The sequence below is a fragment of the Callospermophilus lateralis genome, chromosome 14 (assembly GCF_048772815.1).
Source record: "Callospermophilus lateralis isolate mCalLat2 chromosome 14, mCalLat2.hap1, whole genome shotgun sequence".
NCBI classification, from domain to species: Eukaryota; Metazoa; Chordata; class Mammalia; order Rodentia; family Sciuridae; genus Callospermophilus; species Callospermophilus lateralis.
Window position 1 is genome coordinate 43,053,923 of NC_135318.1, and position 22,269 is coordinate 43,076,191.

General features: G+C 39.0%; 1 pseudogene; it reads right to left on the minus strand.

Moving 5' to 3' along the window:
* Nucleotides 1-19,070: 19,070 nt before the first annotated feature.
* On the minus strand, nucleotides 19,071-19,515 carry LOC143380599 (large ribosomal subunit protein eL31 pseudogene; annotated as a pseudogene).
* Nucleotides 19,516-22,269: the final 2,754 nt, after the last annotated feature.

A 22,269-nucleotide genomic window follows, 5' to 3' on the forward strand; every position in this document is an offset into this window, starting at 1 on the left:
AGCACCCATAAAGAAAGAAAGGGGGAAAAAAAAAGAATTCTAGGAAGTTACAGTGCCATAATTTTTTAATATCCCCAGATTTTCCCAGAAAAATAGAGCAAGTGGGTGACAAAACGTAAAATCCCCATGCAACGTCACAAGTTTAGATAGCAAGGCATGAGCCTCAAATAGACCTATCCTAGAACACAAGATAAAAGATTGACTTGTAGAAGGAGGAGAGGAAGCCAAAACAAAACAGGGCTGGGAGTGTCAGTCCATGATAGAAGGCATGCTTATAAGCACCAAGGCCCTGGGTTCAATACCCAGCTCCAAACAAACCAAACCATTGAAAAAAAATTACTAAAATGTTGCCCACATCCCACGTGGAAGAGTCACTCTGAGTGAATTGGGCTGACAACGAAAAGACCATACAAACACAAACTACGTTTTTCCGGGAGCGCACCCTGAATCCCAGTATTTATTTAGGGAAGACATTTCATAGACTATTCCACCCAAATAAGGCAAGGGATTGTGTTACAACAAACAGCAGGGTGCAGCCCAGTCCCATTGGGTGACGCCCAATCCCAGAGAGGCACTTCCTTGCCCAGAGAAGATAAGGCCCACTTGCTCTGCCAGTTCCACACACCCCTATTATTCAAGGCTAAGGGGGCATGCTCAGCTCCTGTTCAGAGCTGCCCCCCACCCCCTCTCTAAAACATGCCACCAAAGAGTCTCACCTGGTGGATGAGAAATCTTACAGGGCTTGTCTGAGAACAGCAGTTCAAAATTGGTAGAAAGTTGGGATAAAGCTTTGTGGATTCTATTTTTTAGGTGGACACAAGGGAACTATGGGAAGATTGGATGGTACTAGATTGTTCTAACCCTTTGGATGATACCATGGTTAAGGCACTATGCAATCTTAAAACCAAATCAAACTCCTTTTCAGGATCAAACCCTGCATGGAAGAGAAGCTGCTAGGAGAAGACATAAAATAGGTCTTATTGTATAACTGCCACAAATAGTTAATTAATTAAATTCCAAAACCAAAAATTCATCCCCTAGTTTATTTTCTGTAACAATTGTATTCAGTAGCATTGTCCAATTTCACGTATTATAGGCTTGCAATAAGACTACCCAGCACCATTATGATACTTCAACAATAAAATGCAGTCAACATGAAGATTATCTCTTTTGTGATCAAACTTCCAGGAAAATTTAAAGTCTACAGATTAAAACCTCATACAAATTAAGGTCATGTCTGAAGTCAAATTCACTTGCCCTTGAGATTTAAACTTTTCAGAAATTAATGTTCAGAGTACATCATCTCTATATTTCATTCAAACTTTTTTTTTTATTATTAGTTGTTCAAAACATTACAAAGCTCTTGACATATCATATTTCATACTATATTTCACTCAAACTTAGGGTTTTTGTTTGTTTGTTTGTTTGTTTGTTTTGTGAGGTACCAGGGGGGCTTTACCACTGAGCTACATTCCCAGTCTTTTTTTATTTTGAGATAGGGTCTTGCTAAGTTGTGGAGGATCTCACTAAATTGCTGAAGCTGGCCTCAAACTGGCAATCCTCCTGCCTCAGCCTCCTGAGTCACTGGAATCACAGGAGGGTGCCACCATGCCAGGCAGTTAGAAGGGTTCTTAAGGCTTAAATAGGGTTGGAATTTGTTTTAGCAGCTGCAGCTTGGACAGAAGTTTAGTCATTTAATGCCAGTTCTCTCTTTGAGTTTTTTGAGAGTCCAAAGAGTAAATATGACACTAGGCACAGTGGCGCATACCTGTAGATCTCAGCAACTTGGGAAACTGAGGCAGAAGGATCCCAAGTTTGAAGCCAACCTCAGCAATTTACTCTGTCTTTAAAAAAAAAAAAAAAAAGTCTGGGGATGTAGCTCAATGGTAGCACACTCCTGGGTTAGATCCCTGATACCAAAAAAAAAAAAAAAAAAAAAAAAAAGGTGTGGGTTGGGGCTTGGGGACACAATTCAGCAGTAGAGTGTTAGAGTAGTTGGCACAAATATCCAAGAGAGACACATCTCTGAGTTCAAGCAAAGGTTTATTGCCAGGCTGCTCTTCTGCAAGGCATAGTAGCCAAAGTCACTTGAATAGAGGTTTTTATATCTTTTTTAACAAGAAACAAGAGCAAGCTGGAAATGACCTTGGGTGCAAGTGGTTGAGCCACAACAGATTTTTGTATTTAGGGGCCTTGAAGGAGGGGTTATAGGAATGAGGTATCTTAAGTTTCTTTTTCTTGGAAGTTACTAATGTCTAAGGACCTAACATAGAGTACTTGCCTATCATATGTAAGGCCCTGGGTTCAACACTCAGCACCACACACACACACACACACACACACACAAAAGTAAGTGTGACACACAAAATTACTATAGCACTAGTTCCACACCCATCAAATTTAGAGAAAGACATTCCCCATCCTCTCATGTAGTTATTTCAGGAAAAAATTATGTTCCCAGAGCCCACTACTAATTGGTGCTGTCAAGTTCCAGATCACAGACTCTGTGGAGTGGGAGGAAGAGAAACTCTGAGTTTCAACTTGAAATGGTTGCTCTGGCATAAGGTCTAGAATCTGTCAGCATATACTTAATTGGGAGATGTTAAATTTGGCAACTTGAACTTTCTTTTTCTAAGGGGAAGATTTACCTACGCATATTAACTCCTGAGAGTGGCAATTGAGATACTGTTGTCTTTTGGTGAAGCATAGAAATGTGTAGAATTTGAAGACTGTATCAGTCAGGGTAGGCTGGATTATGCTGTAATAACAGAGAATCTCAAAATCAAAATATTAGTGGCTTGAAACAACTAGAGTTGATTTTTCACTCATCCTACACATCCATTGAAGATGGGCAGGGGGTTCTCATCACATGTTCCCTTAAGGAGCTAGACTGATGCAATCTCAGTGGGTTTTTCCATGATCACTGTAGCAGGGACAGGGAATGTGACAAGTTGTATCTTGGCTCTTAAAATTTCTTCCCAGAAGTAAGATGGATCTCTTCTCGTGCACCCCTTCCATTCACATTTCTTTGATGGAAGCATGGTATGTGGACTTCCAACGTGAAAGGGGATGTGAAAAATTTTGAATTCCAAGTTCTTGCCCCTTTGGTGCTACATTTAGAATAAGTTCTCTCTAGGAATGCTGCTAGTAAAATATTCTGTGAGCTGACAATTTGAGTCTTGACCACAAGCTGCCATGACTGCTTCTAACTATAGAATTTAAGTCAATGTTTGTCAAATTGGTCAGATTAAAAAAACTCCCTTGATGCTTATTAGATATACTGATTCCTAGGTCCTATTTCTGCAGAAATAATTCCATAGTTTTTGGGGAAGGCCCAAGAATATATATTTTGAAAAATAACTTTTTGTTAGGCCAGGGAAACCTCCCTGTAAGCATAGTTTTATTTGTTTTTGTGGTACTGGGGATCAAACTCAGGGGAGTTCTGCTACTGAGCTACATCCCAGCTCTTCTTATTTTATTTTATTTACTTTTTTTTTTTTGAGACAGTATTTGGCTAACCTGCTCAGGCTGGCTTTGAACTCATGATCCTTCAGACTCAGCCTCTGGAGTGAAGGATATGGAAAATAACATCCCCCAAGAAAAGGAGAATTACAGCCCAGGGAGAAAAGGAGGACAATGTGATCTGGGAGGGGAGGAGGGGAAGGCAAACAATGGGTCCTAGGCTCTGGGCTTTCATCCTTTCCTAGTGACAATGTTTCCTGGGTGGAGAAGGCAAACAAGGGGCTCTGGGCTTGGGACTTTCATCCCAGTAACAATGAGTTTCAAGCTTTTACAACTGTTTTTCTGAGTTAGATTTTTTTTTGCGGGGAGGGTAGCCAGGGATTGAACTCAGAGGCACTCAGCCACTGAGTCACATTCCCAGCCTTACTTTGTATTTTATTTAGAGACAGGGTCTTAATGAGTTGCTTAGCTCCTCTCCATTGCTGAGGCTGGCTTTGAACTCGCTATTCTTCTGTCCCAGCCTCCCCAGCTGCTGGGATACAGGCATGTGACAGGCCTGAGTTAGATTTTTAACCTGCACAACTAGTTTCCTGACTGCCCACCAGCACGTCCTCAGTCTCTAATGATAAAGTCACACTAAACTGTCTATTATGATTAACTCTCATTAAGACCTATAAAAAATAGACCCCTCTTGTAACCAGTCGCCATTTCCTCCCCTGGAAATGTGCCATTCTGCTACTACTTAATAAAGACAAATGCTGATCATTGAACTCTGCTCCCATTATGGTTACTTTTGCTCACATGGAGTAGCTGGGATTATAGCTATGCACTCTTACCAGGAGCAATTTGCCAGTGAGTTACATCCCCCGCTCTTTTTATCTTTTATTTTGAGGCAGGGTCTCACGAAGTTGCTTAAGGCCTGGCTAAGTTGCTGAGGCTGGTCTTGAACTTTGATCCTTTTGTCTCAGCCTCCAGAGCCACTGGGACTACAGATGTGTGCCAACATGCTCAGCTGTTGTTTTTAATAAACTTTACTTTTCAGAGCCATGTTAGGTTTATAGCAAAACTGAGTGGAAAGTTCAGAAAGTTCCCAATATCCCCTGCTCCTGCACAGATATACCCAAGGCTGGGAGACAAACCTGATGGGGAAGAGAAGAGGGTGGTGTCAGTATTTGGCCTAACTTTCAAAGAAAAGTATGCAATCTATCAAAATCTCTTTCTCTCTCTCTGGAGTGCACAGCCTTCCTCTAATATTACATAGGAGAAAAAACGAGGAAAAAAGAAAGACTAAAAGACATATAGCATTGCTAATCATCATAGTTTGTTGGCGACAAAGCCAAATAAAAAAACCTCATTGTTAAGTCTTTGTAGCTTGTATTGTGTCATTTTACCATTAAGAATCAATCTCTAGGGGCTGGGGATGTGGCTCAAGCGGTAGTGCGCTCGCCTGGCATGTGTGCGGCCCGGGTTCGATCCTCAGCACCACATACAAACAAAAAAGATGTGTCCGCCGAAAACTAAAAAATAAATATTAAAAAAATTCTCTCTCTCTCTCTCTCTCTCTCTCTCTCTCTCTCTCTCTCTCTCTCTCTCTCTCTCTCCCCATCTTTCACTCTCTCTTAAAAAAAAAAAAAAAAAAGAATCAATCTCTAACAGGGAGAAGGGGCACATGCCTGTAATCCCAGGTGTTTGGGAGGCTGAGGCAGGAAGATGGCAAAATTGAGGCCAGCCTGGGCAACTAAGTAAGATTCTGTCTCAAATAAAAAATAAACAGTGTTGGAGATGTAGGTGAATAGAGAAGTGCTTGCTCAGCAAGTACTAGGCCCTGTTTTTATTTGGGGTTTTGTGGTACTGGGTATTAAACCCATGGATGCTTTACCACTGAGCTATTTCTCTAGTCTTTTTTATTTTGAGACAGGGTCTCACTAAATTGCTTATTGTCTCCCTAAATTGCTGAGGCTGGCTTTGAACTTGGTGGTTCTCCTGCCTCAGATTTCCCATTTGCTGGATTATAGGCACCTGCCCCAGCACTAGGCCCTGATTTAAAACTCCACTACCATTAAAGAGAGAGAGAAAATCAAGCTCTTAAATATCTAAGTAATCACCTGAAGACTTCCCTGACTGCCATCGGCCTTCTAAATTTCAGTTTGTAGTTATAAGGTCCTTGCTTAGCATCTGGATGGCCATCTTAAGTGACAGCTGCCATTTTAAGAAAAATTCCACTTTCCCACCCAAGGGCCTTTCTGAGAAAGACTCGCCACTGCCTCCTACCAACCCCACCCCTGACTGCCCACATTAGGACCAGACTGGCTCCAATCCCTGAGCCTGCCCCAGAAAAGTCCCAAACCCCAAGCCTGTTTTGCCTCTCTCTGTCTATGGAGAGATGGCCTTTCTGTGTCAGCTCTGACAAATAAACTCTCACGTGTATCTCTGCCTGGTCTCCGTCTTTCATCTCTCACCTGGTTCCCTGCTTTCGTTTCAGTAGGGAGGGAGAAAGACTAAGAAAGTAAAATAACAAAACAAGACAAAAAAGAAACGCTATGGAACATTGGTGTTAAAAAGAAGAACACAGGAATTCAAAACTCAGTGCATATCCCGCTTTCATTATATGTATCTCAAAATGTTGGGAAAACATTTCAATTTAATTTTAATAAAATCTTATATTGAAGTTACTTGTTTTTTCATTTAAAGAAAAGGTGATCCATACAACAGACTACCATTCAGCAATAAAAAAAGAATGATCAGGGCTGGGGTTGTGGCTCAGTGGCATGTGTGAGGCACTGGGTTCGATTCTCAGTACCACATATAAATAAATAAAATAAAGGTCCTTTGACTAAATATATATATATATATATATATATATATATATATATATATATATATTTGTATTTATATTTATTTATTTATTTATTTAAAAAAAGAATGAGCAACTGATACAGCAACATGGATGAACTTTGAATGTACATGCTAAGTGAAGGAAAGGTTCCTACTGTATAATTCCATTTGTATCATATTCTGTAAAAGGAAAAACTGCAAGCCCAGAAAACAGATGGGCCATTATAGTGGGAGGGGCAAGAGAAACTGATAAGGAATAGGCCTCGGTCAGGGGGCTTATGGGTGATAGCTGCTCTGTTATCTTGATTATGGTACTGTAATAAAACTATGAAATCTTAAAATTCATAGAACTACACACTAAAAGGGGTGAACTGAATGATATAAGTTACACCTCAATAAAAATAGCTTTGAAAATAAAACCAAAAAAAAAAAAATCTTAGTAATCACTTATGAGAACATATATACTATAACACTTCTATTCCCAGAAGCTGCCTTTCTGTTTTTCATTAAAAATTTTTTTTGGTGCTGCCATTTAAATGTAATTTTATTTCCTTGGATATTGTTGAATAAAACATTTTCTCTCATGCTGTTCTCTGGCAAAAATATTCATTGGCACTGTTTGATGACATTTCAAAAGTGTCTGCTACTTCCTCTATTCTTAGATTTGTATTATATTTTCCTTCATGAATATATAGCATCTTTTTATAGTCCTCCTTTCTCTAACTTTTTCTCTTTCTTTTATAATAAAGGGGAAAGATCATTCTGATATGCTGTTCTTAACTTCTTTTAAAGTAACAGACATTATATTTTGCTTTTATTAAAAAAATTTTTAGTTGTTGTTGGACCTTTATTTTATTTATTTACTTATATGTGGTGCTGAGAATCGAACCCAGTGCCTCACACATGCTAGGCTCTACCACTGAACCACAATCCTACCCCCTATATTTTGCTTTTTAAAAACCCTGATAAGGGCTGGGGTTGTGACTCAGTGGCAGTGCGCTTGCCTCACACATGTGAGGCACTGGGTTCAAACCTCAGCACCACATAAAAATGAATAAACAAAATAAAGATATTGCATCCGTGTATAACTAAAATATATTAAAAAAAAAAAAAAAAGAAACCTGATAATTTCTACTGACTGTCCTTTCCTCATTGGAGAATGGTCTGTGTCATTTAGCAATGAGTTTTGCTACACGAACTTTACTGGAACTATCAAATGATACTCTGACAAACATGACATCTCAGTATATTTTCAGCTCTTTTCATTTAGTATCTTTGGTGTGTTCTTTTTTTGAAAAAAGAAATCTAATCCCTGTTTTTCTATTCTAGGACATTTTTTTTTTTCCTTGAGTAGCTCAGCAAAATTCATATAATGCTTTCACAGAATTTGATCTGAGTTTCAAAGCTCTTCTAATTTACAGAATGTCTATACTGGAAGGTTTCTGAACTTCAAAAGCACTTATAAATTTATCTGATTTAAAATACTTATGGAATAATAGTCATATTCAGCAACTTAAGAGGCTGAGGCAGGAGGATCACAAGTTCGAGACCAGCCTTAGCAATTTAGCAAGCTCCTCAACAACTTATTGACAAGACACTGTCTCAAAATAAAAACCAAAAATGGTCTGGAAATGTAGCTCAGTAATCAGTAATGGAACATTCTTGGACTGAATTCCCAGTACCAAAAAAAAAAAAAAAGGCAAATTTCCAATGAATTTATATTCAAATGCATGTTTCATTTTTCTTTCTGTTTTTTCCCACTGGCAACTAAAGGCACAGTGCTGTGTCTCTTATTATGGCATGGAGGTTGTTATTTATCAGAATATGTTTATTTCACCCATCCTCATCTGCCTGCCTTCATCATCTGTGACCTGGGTTATTTCTAGAATCTCTGAGAGGTATTGCATTTTGTCCCTTAGCATCTTTCTTTTTCTTTCCTTTTTTTTTTTGCGATGCTGGGGATTGAATTCAGTAAAACCCATTGTTTTTTACCACCGAACTACTTCCCCAGACCTATTTACTAAATTGCCCAGGCTGACCTCAAACTTGCAATCCTCCTGCCTTAACCTCCCCAGTAGCTGGTATTACAGTCATGGCCTCTCTGCCTGGCTCCCTATCTTCTTAATCAGAAGCCAGAGTTTTCCTGTTAAAACACAAGTCAGGTCATGTCACTCATGTCACTCTTGACCTCTGGATGGGTTTCCATCTAATTCAGAGTAAAAGTCAAAGTGCTCACTGTAGTCTAGAAGGCCCTCAGTGATTTGGCCCATCTTCTCCCTCCGACCTCACCTCCCACTCTCCCTCTTCCAGTGCTTCTGCTATTCCAACTCCTTGCCATTTCTTGAGTATGCCAGGATGCTCCTTATCAAGACTGTGCTGTTTTGGTCTGAAGTGCTTTCCGTAGGTGTATTTGCATGACACAGTACTTCACCTCTTTCAAGTCTTGGTGCAAAATGTCACCCTCTCAAAGAGGTCTCCTGTTTTAACACCACCGCCTGCTCCCCCGCCCCATGTCTCAATTCTTTTCTCCTGCCATTCTTTTGTTAATATAACATTTATTACCATATAATACATTTTATTTATTATTAGTAGTAGTAATATTAGAGTAATACCAGGGATTGACCCCAGGGGCACACTTAACCACTGAGCCACATCCCTAGCGCTTGTATTTTTTAATTTTGTGACAGGGTCTCACTAAGTTGCTGAGGGACCTGCTAAATTACTCAGGCTGGCCTCCAACTTGTGATCCTCCTGACCCAACCTCTCATGTCACTGGGATTACAGGTGTGCTCCACTGTGCCTGGTTCTAATAATTTTAATAGTTTTTATTACTTACTGCCCCATACTGCCATAGAAACAGTTGAGTATCAGTTCCGTAAGGAGTATATTGCACAATGCAGACACAGAGAAAACTCTACACAGAGAAGAAAAAAAGTTTTGAATGAACTAACTTCACAGCTAGCATGAAAAATGGAAAGTAACACGCTGGGAACACCAGGATAAGAATCTGTGGTTGCAAAGGATTCTTTTAGAAGCTCAGAGGAAGCTGGGCAGGCAAGGGCAGCCTGGGGAGGGCAGACCTTTAGGTTTTGTGGTCGTCCTCTCTCTTCACCTCTATGGTGAAGATGAGGGTAGAGGCGGGATAGTGGTTACCTTCCCTTCTTAAGCTAAGCTAAATTGAGTCTGCAGAAGTCACATTTTTTTTTATGATGACCTCAAAGTACTTAATACTATTCAGCTGACTCCTCCATCTTCCAGCCTGCCCCAAATTTTTGACAGGAAATCTTGTGTGGCTTTTAGAGAAGTGGAAAAATTTGTCTTCTCTTTTCCTCTTGTGCTTTTATTCTTTCTAGATTCATAAATCCTTTTCTAAAGGACTATTCCATTGGAGCTGCTAGAGAGCTTTCTTTTGGGTCCTAAATCCCAAATGAAGCACAGTTTCATTTTGAGAAAGACACAGAAGTTGAAAAACTAACAAATCATAAACTAGGTGCAGTGGCACACACCTGTAATTACAGTGATTCAAGAGTCTGAAGCAGGACTATTACAAGTTCCAGACCACTTCAGCAACTTAGCAAGGCCCTAAGCAATGTAGAGAGACCCTTTCTATGAAAAAACATTAAAAGGGCTGTGGGTGTAGCTCAGTGGTAAAGTAGACCTGAGTTCAACCTCGAGAACCATAAAAAATAAGGTAAAATAAAATGAAATAAAATAAAAAGAGCTAGAGATGAGCTCAATGGTAGAACTCCCCTGGGATCAATGCCTACTACTGAAAAAAAATCCAATAACAATGACAACAACAACAACAATAACAACAAAACTAACAAGTCATTAACTGTATCAAAGGACAAAATTTTAAGAATAAATTGGCTTCAGTTTTGATTCTAGAATCTGGCAATGCATCACTCCAAAAAATAGAAGGAGTGTTCTAAGGAGCCAAGCAAAGGCAGTTGGTTTTATAAGCAGAGAAAAGCTGAAGAAAGCAGAAACAAAGAACAATAAAGCAGTGTGGACATTTCAAAGTTACTTTCCTTGTAAAATGAGAATAGAAAGAAAAGTAGAAAAATGATTGCTTAACCTCAGGTTACTGTGTTTATTTGGTAATGGGGATTGAAACTAGGGGCACTTTACCTCTGAGTACATCCCCATTCCTTTGTATTTTTATTTGAGACAGGGTCTTGCTAGGTTGCTGAGGCTGACTTCAAATTTGTGATCCTTCTGCCTCAGCCTCCTGAGTAGCTGGGATTATAGGCATATGTTACCACGCCCAGCCTTCTGCATTCTTTATGCATCTCTCTCCTTTACTATCTTAAGATGTGGGGATAACTTTAAGGCTGAGACACCATGATAAGCCTAATTAAGAAACTTGCAAGGACACCAAATCAAGAGATTGGCAACTGCTAGTTTTTACAACATCCTAGTTCAGCCCACTGGTGTAGCACCCAAAACTTGAAGGAATTAATGCTATCTTGCCTTTCTAACTTGTCATTTCACTGAGTCATTCTCTCTGGTAGTCACTTTGGGTTTTAGGAACTTCAGGTCTGATGGATAAACATTTTGTGACAAGAGTAGAAATTACCCCCCAGGCAGGAACCATTTTTTTATCCCCAATAAGGCCCTGCCTGACCATCCTGGGGAAATGACCAATCAGACCACAATTTTTTAAATTGGGAAATGTATATTTATATTCTACTACATGTCTATACCTAGGCTAGGCATTGTATTTATCTGTATCTACATACAGACAGATTATAAATTTTTATATTACTGTATGCTATATCAGGGAATAAGGTAAAGCAGAAACTGATAAAACTATCGTGGACTTCTCACTTTGATACCACAGGTGAATTAGTGGACTGATTTGCAAGCAAAAATTAAAAATTAAGATATTTTCATAATTTGCAAGGACACCAAATCAATGGAGATAGAGCCATAGAAGACACAAATGTTCTTCTAATACTGGTGTAAAGGGGCTGGGATTGGGGCTCAGCGGTAGAGTGCTTACCTAGCATGCGCAGGGCCCTGGTTCAATCCTCAGCACCACATAAAAATAAATGAATGGAATAAAGGTATTGTGTCCAACTACAACTAAAAAAATAAATATTTTTTTAAAATACTGGTATAAATTATTAATAATGGCAGAAGGATATATAAGGAAAACTTCTTTGATAACAAATTAAATTAACCCTCAAGAGAACTTAATATAATGAATTATAGCATTGGATTATATTTCCTCTCTGAGAAGTAGCAGTGTGCACATTTTTAGCACATTCAGCTTGTCAGCTGAATGTGCTAAAAAGGTAAGTGGGCAGTTTCTGTGGAGATGACAATAAAACAATCTGAGAGTAAATCCCCATTAATGTAACCTTAGAGCATTGGCAAAAGGAAACAGTTTAATGGATTCTGAAAACTAACCTAAAACTATAAGAAGCACTGGAGAGAAAAGTTACTGAGTCCTAACACTGATGGGCTGTCATAACAAAGTACCAGCAGACAGATGGCTCAAGCAACTGAAACTTATTATCTCACACTTCTGGAGGTAAGAAATTCAAGGTCTGATGATCACAGGGGTGGCTCCTTCTGAGACTTGTGAGGGAGGATCTGTCCCATTGTCCTCTCTCCTAGCTTCTGATTTTCCTGGCAATCTCTGGCATCCCTTGGCTTTTACACCCATCACCTAATCTCGAATGATAGTCTCCTTCTTTACCCAAATTTCCCATTTCCTAAGAACACTTAACACAAAGGCAGAGGGACTCACCTTATACTTACTTCTTAATTAAGGCTTCAACACTCCTTCAACAATCCAAACTAACTTGGATTCTGAAGTACTGGAGGTAAGGACTTCAACACATGAATTTCTGGGAGACACAGTTCAACCCATAACAGGGAGATGGGAGACTAGATCCAGAGAACCAGTCAGCATGGATGGGTGAACAGACAGGAGAGACTCACTTGACCTTGGCCCATCTTTACATCACTCTGAGCAAATCTCAGGCCTCCTCCATCCAGCAGTCTGATAAAGAATCTGTAGCTATAGTGGTTTCAGAGGTTCAGTCTAAGGTGGGCCAACTATACAGCTCTGGGGCTGAAATGAGGCAAAACATCATGGCAGAAGGATGTGGCCGAGGAAAGCAACTCAGGACATGGCAACCATGAAGCAGAGAGCTCAGACCACAACTTGACCAAGACTACTTAACTATGTATACTCTAGCTCTCTGCTTTGGTTCTTTCCTCTATTTAAGCCAGAAGCTCATATCAATATTCTTGAAGACACTAGTTCCTTTGTCTTATTAGTAGGAATATACTGAATACTAAATTCCTTTCTTACTGTATCAGGACTTCTGTCATTGAGTTTTCTTTCAAGGCAAATGGTCAGACCTGGTTTGTTGGGACTCCCCAGAATTGTACCCCCTGATCTAAAACTCTGGAAAACCCCCTACCTCCACATCAGTGCAAATGTAGCTTATTCTTAACATCATCTCTCTCTCCTTCTTCTTTCTTCCTTCCCTCCTTTACTCTGTTCTGCCATCTCTGATTAATGTAGCCTCAAACTTTCATGTTTAGACTTTTCAAAGTGAGATGCCCTCTCTGTATTCTCCCAAATTCCAGGGACCACAAATCTAGCTCTCCAAGTGATTCTCTTGAAAAGCCCCTCCTTTGGGGGTGGGAGTGAAGAAGTCCTTTCTGCAGTCTCATGACATGTGAAAGGGGAGACAGAACACAGCCATGCTGGTTTTAGATCTCACCACCCGCTTTTTCAACCTCAGTGAATTTGTTGCCAACTCACACTGTCCAGTTGTGGTGGATAGCTTAAGGCCAATAGAATTGATTTCTATGTTTTCATGTGCTCAGAAAATCACCTGTCTTGAGGGCATGGCAAGTACTTGACATATATTCTACAAATAATGGCAGCCTCAGCAGAACCTGAGGGTCTCTCCCACCAGTCATTCTAGCAGCAGATCTGTTGGCCAGTTTGACTTCCACACCCAACTTTCTCTCCCTTCATTTCACTCACAATCCCTGAAAAACTATATATAAGATTCTCTGTCCAAGTAAAACATTACTAAAGCAGAGATGGACTTTTGACTGTGGTGACCAACCCCCAAACTGGTCCAATCTGATTCTCTGCTAAGAATCTGAACTGAGACTCAGGTGATAATAAGGTGGTGGTGGGTGATTGAACTGAAAGTCATTCAGAGTCAGAACTCAGAGTCCTTGTGAGTGAACTGATGAGTCAGCAAGAGAAGGAAGCAGAAAGACACAAAAGCATATAGCAAGAGAAAGATGAATATGGCAGTGCTGGTGAATTTCCAACATATGTTATTCTAACATACATTTTGCATTTGTTTCTGTAAGATTTGCCTGTGTCTGTTTTTATAAGCTTTTTAAATTTTATTCAGCTAATTTTTATATCCTTTTAATTTTTTATTCAGCTATTTATTTATTTAATTTATTAAACTAATTGAATGAGAAATGTCTGTTCCTTGTTATCGAATAAACAAACTAGAATAAGAGATTTGGAGAAAAAAAATTTTTTTCTATGATGCTCTTCCTCTTCCTATTTCAGCTTTATACCTTAGTGGATACCTTGACGTTAGATGATACTCTAATCTCTGACTATTCGAAGTGTGGCCTGGGGAAGAGCAGTATGGACATCATTAGGATCTTGTTAGAAATGCAGAATGTCTCTCATTTTTGGGGGGTGGAAGTGGTACAGGGGATTGAAATCAGGGGCACTCAACCACTGACCCACATCCCCAGCCCTATTTTGTATTTTATTTAGAGACAGGGTCTTACTGAGTTGCTTGGTGTCTCGCCATTGCTGAGGCTGACTTTGAACTCACAATCTTCTGCCTTAGCCTCTTAAGCCGCTGGGAGACCCACAGAATCAGAATCTTCATTTTAACAAGATCCCAGGTGAATTCATATGCATATGACAGATTGAGAAGCCTGACTATAATTTACTCTACACATTTAGTCAAGTCAGTCTTCCTAAAACACTGCTTTCATCATGACACTAGGGTTTTGAATGATTCTTCATAGCTCTCAGAATGTCAAACTCTTTCGCCTGGGGTTTATGACTGCAGTAAGATGGACCTCCTCTATCTGGGCTCTGTGGCACCTATGATTCCAGTGACTCAGGAGGCTGAGGCAGGAGGATCACAGGTTCAAGTTCAGCCTTAGAAACTTAATATGACCCTCCACAACTTAGGGAGACCCTACCTCAAAATAAAAAAAATAAAAGGGGCTAGGAATGTAGTTCAATGGTAAAGCACCCCTGGATTCAATCCCTAGTATTGAGAAAAAAAAAACAACAGTTGGGCCTATTTCAATTTTCCAATATTTTCTATGTGAATGTTCTATTGTATGTAAATTGGTGTGATTAATTATTCTTTAAATATGCCTAGCATTTCCTGGACCATTCCTCATGATGTTTGACCCCCTGGAATTTTCATTCCTCCCTAAATGTCCATACTTCAAAGACCAACTCAGTTTCCACATCTGTTTGGAGGCTTCTGCTCCCCATCTTAGCTCATAATGCTGTTTCCTTCTCTGAACAGCATAGCTGACCCGATGTCAGTAAAATGAAAAAAAAAAAAAGGAAATGTCACTACTCTTCACTAATGAATGCCTATTACAATAAAGTGAACATACTACTTTTAAAAAATGCATTGGTGGAGTCCTTGTTTTTTTTATTTTCTTTATTATAAAGTGTCTTGTTAATTTATAAGGCTTTAATTTCTCTGACCCAGCAGAAGTTAGAGCCAAACAGGAAGAAACTAGAAGTAATGTTTGTTCTTATTTAGATTTTTTTTTATCACCTCTGTGGGTGTAGTCATTTCAGTGAGATTTTATTACTCATCGTTATCCAAGGACATATTCTAAGTGAATCTTCTTTATACACGAAGTTTCTAATTTCTGTCCTAGTCCATTTGTGCTGTTACAACAAAACACTACAGACTGGGTAATTTAAAAATAATAGAAATTTATTTCTCATAGTTCCTGAGACTGAGGAGTCCAAGATCAAGACATTGGCACTGAGTTTCTGGTGAGGCCCTTGCTACATCCTCACAAGGTAACAAGGGCAAAAAGAAAAACACCAAAAGGAATAAGCACTGTGTGCTCATGTAGAGAAGAGCAGAAGAAAATGAACCCACTTCTTCAAGCTTTGCTTCAAGATCCTGAATCCCTTTGTCACTTAATCACTTCCTCTCCATACCATCATATTAGTTATTTAGCTATTGCATTTCGACATATGATTTTTTTTTTTTTTTTGATACTGGGGATTAAACCCAGGGACACTCTACCACTGAGATTTTTTCATTTTCCTTTTTTTGTTTTTGGAGACAGTCTTGGTAAATTGCCCAGAGTGGGCTCAAACTTGTAATCCTCCTGCTTCGGTCTCCTGAGAAACTGGGATTACAGGCAATTTATTTATTTATTTTTGTGGCACTGGGGATTGAACCCAGGGTCCTGTGTATGCTAAGCTAGGAGATATATCCCCAGCGGTTTTTTTTTTTTTTTTTTTTTTGGTGTGTGTTGTGTGTGTGTGTGTGTATATATGTGTGTGTGTGTGTGTGTGTGTGTGTGTGTGTGTGTGAAGATCTCACTGCCTCAGGCTGGCCTCCAACTTTCAATCCTCCTGCCTCTGTTTCTCCAAATAGTTGCACTACTTCAACATATGACTTTGGTGGGGAAGTATTAAGAACACAACAATCTCTTAGAACATATTTCTAAGATATTGCATGAATGGACACATAGATATAGTTTAGGCATCTGTATTTCTTCTTATGAAAACAGTAACCCTCCCTGTTCCCAACCTCCATTATCAGTGCTTGAGTTTTTGCTGAGGGAGGGAGAATAGGTACCTTAAATGCTATACTAAGTCTATGCATGGATGTGATAGCTGGGGGTGACAGGAGGAACAGTAGTTATGAGTGAGTATGTGATTCCATTTGTAAACCCACCTTCACTCTCCTTGCATTTAGATCTGAGCTGATGGAACATGGGAAGGTGATAGGCCTTTGGGACCCAACATTTCCAAGTATGATTCTTTCTCTACTGCAATAGGTCTTACCTATTCCAGAAGTTCACAAATCTGTGTGAGCATCCGCGTCACCTGGAAGGCTGTCCACCTCCCCCATATACACAGAGTTTCTGAGTCAGGAGGTCTGGGATGGAGCCCAGGAATTTATATTTCCATCAGGTTTCCAGGTGCTGCTGGTTCAGGGACCACATTGGAGAGCCACTGGTACAGTGGGGAGGAAAACATCAAAAGAAGAAGGGAAAAACAAAAAACAAAAAACCCTAAACCAACCCATAAGTACAAAATGTTAGTCCAGGTCCCTTTTTAATCTCTTTTCAGGATGTGAAAATTGTAATCACTAATTCAAATGTATATTACAAAATGTACAGAGAAAAGTTACAGTTTCTAAAAAGTGTCATTTGTTTGGTTGTTATTCTTTATATTATTAAACCAAAACTCTACACTGATGATTCTCAGGAGGTTTATGGAGCCTTTATAGATGAGAGCTAGGAAGATGTCCACATTCTGGGACAAGTTCCTCAACCACCACCAGCAGAGATACATAGCAGTTGGAAATGGGTCTGTTGGACCTGACACCCAAGAAATTTTATAATGAAAATTTGAGGAAGGAAAACATAAATCATTTCATTGACCCTATGTTGGCTATAGATAAGAGTAAATGAGGTGGGGAAAGTTTGGGGACAGGAGGATAGTCCAAAAAGAAAAGTCCTTATTGTTTTTGGATTGGTTGGAGTTAATAGTCTGGAAAGTTTATTCGGAATCCTGTGCAGTGGAACCTGGTGGTCTCCAGCCTGGAGTTGTGAGTCAAGGTTTCAACATACATTGAAGAACATGGTACTGTCTTTTGTTGGTTTTGGCTCCTATCTGTTAACCAGTTAACTTCCCTTATCTCTCCTCACTCCATCCTCTAGATTTTGCAATTAAATTTAAGACATCTCAGAATTTTTCTTTGATCAATATCAAGCTTTTGAAAAACTAAAATCTTTTTTTTTTTTTTGAGATAGTGAGAGAATTTTAATATTTTATTTCTTAGTTTTTGGCAGACACAGCATCTTTGTTTGTATGTGGTGCTGAGGATCGAACCCGGGCCGCACGCATGCCAGACGGGTGCGCTACCACTTGAGCCACATCCCCAGCCCCCCCCCAAAAAAAACTAAAATCTATAATCTTTTTCTTGTAAAACATCTGTTATTGGGGGGAGGAGGGAAAAATCTGTTAATGTCAGGAGCTTGGGGTGTAGCTCAGTGGTAGAGCACTTGATCTAGTATGTGGAAGGCCCTGGGTTTGGTCCACCGCACCATAAAACAAGCAAGCAAGCAAGCAAGCAAACAAACAAAATCTGGTAATACCAAGGAAATATGCTTTATTTCATTTGACAATTAAATTAATAAACAATAATAGAGATACTATACAGATTGTTTTTATCTTGTGTTCTCTTTGATGTTTTGGATAAATTGAATTTTTTACTTACAAATTTTGGTCCCATTATCATTTGAGATTGAATTTATTGTGCATGCTGTGTTTCATGTTTGTGGTTATTCCCCTTCTTTATTGCAAAGATTATTTATAACACTACTGATTGAGCTGACCTCAGATTACTTCCTAAAGAATACAGTCTAGGACAGTACTTTAGGAGCAGTGGGAAGATGCTCTCTGCTATATAAAATTTTCATGTTTTTGTGGTGCTGAGCACAGAACCCAGGGCTTCAGGCATGCTCCACAAGCACTCTCCCACTGAGCCACACCCCCAAGCCCTGTGCTTTTAATTTTAATGGTGCATCTTAAAAATCAGAATACAGTTGGCTGCTGACTGAATGATAAGACAGTAATTATGTTGTAATTCCTTCCCTTCTGGGAGAAGAAGTATCAGTACAACACTTTCTTTCTTTTTTTTTTTTTTATTTTTATTATTAGTTGTTCAAAACATTATATAGTTCTTAACATATCATACATTTGATTCAAGTGGGTTATTTAAAAAAAAAAAAACTGCTGTTCTCAATACCATCCCACCCCCTATTTTTGGGCAGAGCTGGGAATGGAACCCAGGGCCTTGTGTGTACTAGCAAGTACGAAAACAATGTCCCTCCCGCTATTGATGAAGGTTGAACCCAGGGGTACTTTACAATAGCACTATATCCACAGCCCTTTATTTATTTAGTACCAGGGATTGAACTCAGGGGGACTTAACCACTGAGCCACACCCCCAGCCTTTTAAAAAATATTTTATTAGAGACAGGGTCTCATTAAATTGCTGAGAATGGGTGTGAACTTGTTATCTTCCTACCTCAGGCTCCCGAATTGCTGGAATTACAAGCACGAGCATGCGCCATGGTACCTGGCCCTGTATTTTTATTTTGAGATAGAGTCTCACTCTATTGCCTAGACTGGGCTCAAAGTCGTCATCTTCCTGCCTCAGCCTTCTGAAACACTACAGGCATGCACCACCAGCACCAGTGCAGATTAAATCTGCTTTAAAAGCATTATTATTATAATTTTTTAATGGACCATTATTTTATTCATTTATTTAAACGCAGTTCTGAGAATTGAACCCAGTGCCTCACACATGCTAGGCAAGTGCTCTACCCCTGGGCCACAACCCCAGCCCAAAAAGCATTATTTTTGCTGGTGGTGGTGGTACACATGTGCAATCTCAGTGTCTTAGGAGGCTGAAGCAGGAGTATCTTAAATTTGAGGCTAGCCCAGGCAACTTTATTTTTTATTTTTATTATTATTTTTTTTTACAGTTTTATGACTTTATTTAACTATCAGCAGTTAGTTCTCATCCACATTGACTGTCTGTAGATTTTTGAACGTGGTAACGGGGACATAGGTTACCAGAGTATAGAGCTTGTTTGGTGAATCTTCATCCCTCGTTACATTTTCTGGATAATCGCACACGAATACGATATGGGACATTCCTTATTCCTTTGGCCCAGACAGCTTTGTTGAGCCTGGCATCAATGCGCACATCTGGAGTTCCCATCTCTTTCATGGCAAATTTCCGGATCTCTCTGAGGGCCCGAGGAGCACGCTTCTTGAAGCCCACTCCATGGATGCGCTTGATGGTGTATTCCCGGGTCACGACCTCGTTGATGGCAGAACCGCCCTTCTTCTTCTCGCCACCCTTCTTTGAGGGAGCCATTCTGCCAGGCCCAAGTTCGCCCAGGCAACTTTAGTAAGACCCTGTTTCAAAATAAATAAAAAGAGTTGCTGATGCAACTCAATGCTTGCCTAGCATGTGCAGGGTGCTGTGTTCAATCTCCAGCACTGAAAAGAAAAAATAAATTTCTTGCTTAAAAAAAAAAAAAAGCCAAGAATTATGTAACCCAATAGTTGTTTATTTAAATTATTCTGTCATTACCTAAATCAGGGGTCAGCAACTGTGTTCCACAGACTGCTTTTATAAATTAAATTATTTGCAATAAAGCTAAGAGCATTCATTTGATTATTTTCTCTGGCTGTTTTCATGGTACAACAGCAGAGTTGATTAGTTGTGACAGAATAAATATGACCCACAAATCCTGAAAATATTTACCATCTGAACCTTTACAAGAAGCTTGCCAACTCCTGACCTAAAATAGCTTGGAATATTATTTTGAAATAGTTTTTTTTTTTTTGAGTTTTAGAAACAAAGATTTTTTAAAAATAACATTTTATGTTGGCAAATTTTAATTTGTGAAGGTAGATTTGATTTTTCAAGAAGGTCAACAGCCATTTGATTTAAAGAATGGTAAATAAATTGGGTGGTAATATGTTCTGATTTCATTTTGCCCAAAATAAAATATGGATGTATTTTAACAAAGCCACACTGATTTTACTAGGGGGTTTGTAAACAGGCTCTGAAACCCCAAAGTGCTATTCCCGGAAATGTCTGAGCAATGGTAGCACTGTTGGAATAAACATAATTAACTGCCTATTTTGCATTCTTTTAAAATTGGTCCTGAATAAAAATGTCTACATGATTCCAAAGCAACTAGACGAATAAGATGAACATTGGAGTCACAGAGTATAAAAAAAAGTTGTTTGAGGGAGCCTTTTCTTTTACAACTGGGTTGTACTGGTGTCAAACACATAATCCTAAATTTAGTTGAACCACCTGAGTGACTTTTAATAAACAGTGAGAACAGACTGTTCCATGAAGACAGTCACATTTTCAGGGCTTAGGCAACATAAATACTTTTGCCAGCCTTACACCACTCAGCAAAGTAAATAATAATAATTTAAAAAAAAATGACCTCTAGAGAAATTCCTATCATCTTAACCATGGTATTACTGAGCTTGCTTTCTCCCATAATTTTTTTTGGTTTGACAATGTTGAAACTTACAGGGCAGTTTCAAGAATAACAGAACTTACACTGTTCATCCTGACTCACCACTTTTGAACATCTTGTCACATTTATTCCTCCTTCCTCCCCTTTTTCTTTTGCTGAATCATTCCAGAATATGTTTGCAGACATCATGACATCTTACCCTTGACAGTGTTCAGGACATGCTAACCCAAAATATGGTGCCTTATCAGCTTCATATTTCAAACTGAAGGAATTGGAGAAATGGAAGGTGCAGGAAAGACTCTCCCCTGAGGCAAGTCATAAGGCCCTCAAGTGAGAGATGCTCTCCCTATACCTAGAGGAAAAGGGCATCTTTACCTTTGAAGATGGAGGGAGACCCTCAAAGAGCAGCCTTGCTAAATTTTCCCCAGTTTACTACTCTCAGTTTATATGCCTTTCATCCTATTGCATTTTCTCACAGTTTTTTGCTTTTTTTTTTTTTTTTTTTTGGTACCGAGGACTAAACCCAGGGGTACTTAACCACTGAGACACATACTCAGTCTTTTTTAATTTTACCTTTATTTTATTTATTTATTTTTACATGGTGTTGAGGATCAACCTAAAACTAAAAAAAAGTAAATATTTTAAAAATAAATAAATAAATTTATATACTTTTCTCTTATTACTCTGTCTTTTGGTACATTGATGCAGCTTGAACCAAAAAAATGTAGAAGAAAAATACATTTTTCATCCTCTTGTAATAGTGGTCCACTTTATGCTTTGAATATAGCCCTTGATGTCCTGCCACTGAAACTTTTTTAGATGGACACAATATCTTTATTTTTATGTGGTGCTGAGGATCAAATCCAGTGCCTCATGCATGCCAGGTGAGTACCATACCACTGAGCCACAACCTCAGCCCTTAAAACTTACTTTTAAAACAGAGATGTTTCTTTCTCTTCCTCTCTCCCTACTCTCCCTAATCTCTCCCCTTCCCTAATCTCAGGGGAAACAAGATTACCTTTCTTCCCCATTTTACGCAAGTTATCTGTCCTTGAGCACTCATCCACTATAAGAAAGAAGTAATTGAGACTTAGGGATGGCACCAGAAGATCTCAGAAATGACTATCTCCAAAATTAACAAGTGAATTACAACTCTAACAGAGAAACTTGTGATTGGGTAGAATCACAGCCTCTGGGACAGGAGTCCCCTGTGTTCCTTTACTGCTAGCAAAGCAATAGAACTTTTTTCCCTTTTTCTCAAAAACCATGTCTTCATTACTGGATTGGTACTGGGGACAAGGACCAAGCTTTCAGCAGAACTCTGTACAACTCAATATTACAGCATGTATAACCTAAGTTTCATTGATTTCCAAGTGATTGTATTTTGTTGTTATTTTTGTTGTTGATGATTTTATTTTACATTTTATGAACATATGTATATGAACATATATATGTGTGTGTGTACATATATATATATATATATATATATATATATATATTTTTTTTTTTTTTAAAGAGAGAGTGAGAGAGGGAGAGAGAGAGAATTTTAATATTTATTTTTTAGTTATCGGTGGACACAAAATCTTTCTTTGTATGTGGTGCTGAGGATCGAACCTGGGCTGCACGCATGCCAGGCGAGCACTCTACCGCTTG